The sequence below is a fragment of the Octopus bimaculoides genome, chromosome 4 (genome assembly GCF_046866305.1).
Source record: "Octopus bimaculoides isolate indiv1 chromosome 4, ASM4686630v1, whole genome shotgun sequence".
In the NCBI taxonomy this organism is placed as follows: Eukaryota; Metazoa; Mollusca; class Cephalopoda; order Octopoda; family Octopodidae; genus Octopus; species Octopus bimaculoides.
The window spans coordinates 119,148,242-119,153,241 of NC_142931.1; the positions used below are offsets into that span (position 1 = coordinate 119,148,242).

Genomic DNA, 5,000 nt, shown 5'->3' on the forward strand with positions numbered 1-5,000 from the left:
TGTTTACGCCCCTGCAATTTAATGGTTTGGCATAAGAGACTCATAAATTAAGTACCAGGATTAAAAAGGAAAAATAAGTACTGATGTTGATTCATTTGACAAAAAACCTTTCATGGCAATGCCCCAGCATGACCACAGTCCAATGACTGTAACAAGCAAAAGATAAAAGATATTCCACATTCTACTATTCTAAATGAAGACAGGAGACATGTGAAAATGTGGTGCTTGATATATAAAAAAAAAAGGACGGTTACAGCTGGAAAGCTTTCAATCATAGGGTTGACTAAACAACGACTTGATTAAATTCAATACTTGATCAATATCAATACTTGATCAATATTTGATAAGCCAGAAGAAATGTTTACAGAGTTACGTTGACATTGTGTGGACGTCAAGAAACTGCATTTTACAGTATGCACACGTATATAGATGTATGTATAAATGTATTTATCTAAAATGTAAATGTATATGTGTATATACATATGAGCTTTTGAAAGTATGCATGTATATATGCATACATACATACATGCATACATACATACATACATACATATATACATGTTGCCAGTGCCCCTGGACTGGTTCTTGTGCGGTTGGCACATGAGATGCACCATTTTGAGCGTGGCCGTTGCCAGTACCGCCTGACTGGCTCCTGTAGGATTTTCGAGCGAGATCGTTGCCAGTGCCCCTGGACTGGCTTGTGCGGGTGGCACATAAAAGACACCATTTCGAGCGTGGCCGTTTTCGTGCGGGTGACACGTAAAAGCACCCACTACACTCTCTGAGTGGTTGGCGTTAGGAAGGGCATCCAGCTGTAGAAACTCTGCCAAATCAGACTGGAGCCTGGTGTTGCCATCCGGTTTCACCAGTCCTCAGTCAAATCGTCCAACCCATGCTAGCATGGAAAGCGGACGTTAAACGATGATGATGATGTGTGCGTACATACATACATATGTATAAGTGAGGGTAGAATTTGTATGTGAGTGTGTCTATGAAAGGTGCTTGAGTACACGTATTTATGTGTATGTGCATATGTCGATTTGTGAATATTTGCATATGCATGAATGTATATCTGCCTCTATACAGTCATTCATCCTGCTAGAAATAGCAACCCCAAAAAATACCATCTGAAAATCGCCACATCCGGTACGACATTCAACTCACTTGGTTTATCTCTCCTACTACTTTCTGTCTACATATGCATCCACATACAGTTATCTCAATCAAAAGAGAAAGAACATATTAGATGATGTAGTCCTAGATACACACATGCATCTGTCTAAAATGTAGAATAGCCATTTGATAGTAGCCCTGATTGATTGAGCTGATGCGTGGCGAAATAATAATACAATAGCAACAAAAATATATAAAAACATAGCCACACCTATGACCCATATTAATATGTGTGTATATATGTAGATTATCACAAAATTATTATTATTTTAAAAAATAATGCAGTATAGTAAATGACATCGATGAGAAATGGTAATATGGTAGATATACTTCACTACAAGTAAAGGCTCATGGCATAGTGGTTATGGGTATTCAGCTCATGTCTGTAAGGTCATGAGTTCAATTCCCAGCAGGACACTTTATTTCGCTTTGCTCCAGTCCACTCAGCTGGCAAAAATTAGTAGTACCTACATTTCAAAGGGCCAGCCTTGTTACATTCTGTGTCATGCCGACTGTCACTGAGAACTACGTTGAGGATACATGCTGAATCTCCCTGAGAACTACGTTGAGGTGTCTGTGGAGCACTCAGCCACCACTTGCACTTTAATTTCACAAGCAGGTTGTTCTGTTGATCGGATAAATTAGAACTCTTGTGATTGTAAATGACAGAGTGCCAGTTCACTGCAGATTTGTTACACATCGACAACATAGGCGTAGGAGTGGCTGTGTGGTAAGTAGCTTGCTTGCCAACCACATGGTTCCAGGTTCAGTCCCACTGCGTGGCACCTTGGGCAAGTGTCTTTTACTTATAGCCTCGGGCTGACCAAAGCCTTGTGAGTGGATTTGGTAGACAGAAACTGAAAGAAGCTCGTCGTATATATGTATATGTATATATATATATATATATGTGTGTGTTTGTGTGTCTGTGTTTGTCCCCCTAACATCGTTTCCAAGTGATACAGGTGTGTTTACGTCCTCGTAACTTAGCGGTTCAGCAAAAGAGACCAATAGAATAAGTACTAGGCTTACAAGGAATAAGTCCTGGGTTCGATTTGCTCGACTAAATGCGGTGCTCCAGCATGGCCGCAGTCAAATGACTGAAACAAGTAAAAGAGTAAAAGAGAGTATGTAACGATAAAAAAAGACAACAGAAGCTAAAGCAATAGTACTGTATATGTGTATGTGTATGTGTCTGTGTGTGTGCATGTGTGTCTGCTTGCACGTGTGCATGCATGCATATATTTAGCTGCCTGAATAAACACATGGATGCAGGGAAACTCAGAGTACCAACTGAGCAAATCATCAGCTCTGAAGAAATACATAAATTTCATGATACATATTAAATACATTTTCTCCCATTCTCACATATATAAAAAAAAGCATGCGCGTTATATACACGTAAATAAATATATATATACCTACATATACATATATGAGTGTGTGTGTGTATGAGTGTGTGTGTATATATGAGTGTGTATGTATGTATTATTTCTGTTCCACGTGATTGTTTCAATGAAGCACAAAACATGATTACTGTATCTGTATATTTTGCTGGTCTTAGTGATTCTACATTGCTCTTTATATGTTTATTTCAGTTCTATTCACTCGATCTTTAAATCAAGTTTATATATATGTGTATACATGTGTTGTGTGTGTCTGAGAGATAGAGAGAGAGTGTGAGTGTGTGTGTGTGTGTGTGTGTGTGTATACTTAGATGGAATTTTAACCAAAAACCTAGAACAAGTGGTTTTATACTGATACTAGGTTTTCAATTTAAATTCCATCAAAATATTTATTTTCTACTTTTCCAGTGTTGAGCACATACATACATACATACATACATACATACATAATCATCATCATTATTCAGTGGGTTACAGTTCTAACACTGGAAAAGGAAACAGATAATAAAATATCAATAAGAAAGCATGACTGGGTGGTTAAGAAACTCACTTTCCTATCACGTGATTTCAAGTTCAATCCCATTTCATGGTGTACCTTGAACAAGTGTCTTCTACTACAACCCTAGGTGAGTGAATTTCGTAGATGGAAACTGAGTGGAAGCCCATTATATATATATATATATATATATATATATTTATATATACAGAGAGAGAGAGAGAAGGAGAGGTGGGTGTGTTTCTTTCTCTTTGTGTTGCTCCTCCCCCATTTGACAACTGATGTTGGTTTGTTTACATTTCCCAGAACTTAGTAGTTCAACAAAAAAGACCAACAGAAAAAAATCCCAGACTTTAAAACAAATCAAAATTTGGTATTAAACTAAATTCTTCAAAGTAGTGAACCTGCATGGAAACAGTCCCATGATAAAAAAAACAAACACAAAAGTCCTCTCCACAAATAACTGAACCCCTAACCCTATATTCATGTTTCAAAATGTTATTAGTAAAAGTAGGTTATGGTGGCCATACTAGAGCAGGTTGTCTGAACACAATGTATGTAGACCAACTCACCAAAGACATCAGATGCCCCCTTGAAGACCTACCTCAACTAATGCAGGATGGTGTGCATGGGTTAAAAATGTCCAAACAAGCTTGACCAAATGACGATGAGGCTACAATCATCATCATCATCATCATTTAACGTCTGCTTTCCATGCTAGGATGGGTTGGACGATTTGACTGAGGACTGGTGAACCAGATGGCTACACCAGGCTCCAATCTGATTTGGCAGAGTTTCTACAGCTGGATGCCCTTCCTAACGTCAACCACTCCGAGAGTGTAGTGAGTGCTTTTACGTGCCACTGGCACAAAGGCCAGTCAGGCGGTACTGGCAACGGCCACGCTCAAAATGGTGTATTTCACATGCCACCTGCACAGGAGCCAGTCCAGCGGGACTGGCAACGATCTCGCTCGAATGTCTTTACATGTGCCACTGGCACAAGTGCCAGGAGGGTGACACTGGGCACAGGTGCCGTCACGATTTCGCTTTCACTTGCCCCAACAGGTCTTCACAAACTGAGTTTCGTGTCCAATGAAGGAGACGACGTTGGCATGGGTGCCAGTCGTCGAATTTAGTTCGATGATTTTTATTTTAGCTATTGGATAAGTGAATGTATTATTACACCTCTGGTATTCAGATTACTCTGTCAAATGAAATACTAATTTATTCACATTGTTTTGAATTGATCATGTATTATCTTGTAGCTTTGAGGTGTGATTGTATATGACGGTACATTTTGATTGCATGTTTTTAGAATGACATTTGTTGGGTAGGTGTGAGAGGCAGAATCTGGTCAGTTTGAACTGGCTATAGCTGGTTTAAATGCTAAAGGGTGAAGCTGATTGTCAGAGCTGGACAAATTTTAAACAATATTTACATATAAGTAGCGTAGACATGAGTACTGAACAGAAAATGTTCCATCTCAGAAAATGAGGTTAATTGTCTAAGAAGAATTAATATTTATTGACAAGAATAATAACTTATCTTAAGACATTTAGGTCATGGTATTCCAAGAAATGTTATATCAGTTTTGGTATTCCATAGAAAAAAAAAAAGAAAACTATTATTTGGGTTACAGTATTCTATAAAAATGCCAATACTTCAGCAATACAGCATTCAATGGCAAAACCAAGAATGGATGATGACACTGATGATGATAATGATGATGATGATGATGAAGATGAGGAGGATGAGGAAGATGATAACTATGATGATGATGATGATAATAATGTCAATTACAAATATAATGGAAGACAGAAAGAACAATGATGAAGATACTAATACTAACAATGATGGTTAGGATAATGGCAATGATGATGGTGATGAGGATGATAAGGACAATCAGGATGATGATGATGATGATGATG

The 5,000-nt window shown here is 38.2% G+C and overlaps 1 protein-coding gene across 1 annotated transcript in view; it reads right to left on the reverse strand.

The window, feature by feature from the left end:
- Positions 1–5,000, reverse strand: part of LOC106879607 (junctophilin-1) — a 432,041-nt gene that overhangs the window by 361,564 nt on the left and 65,477 nt on the right. The window lies entirely within an intron of this gene.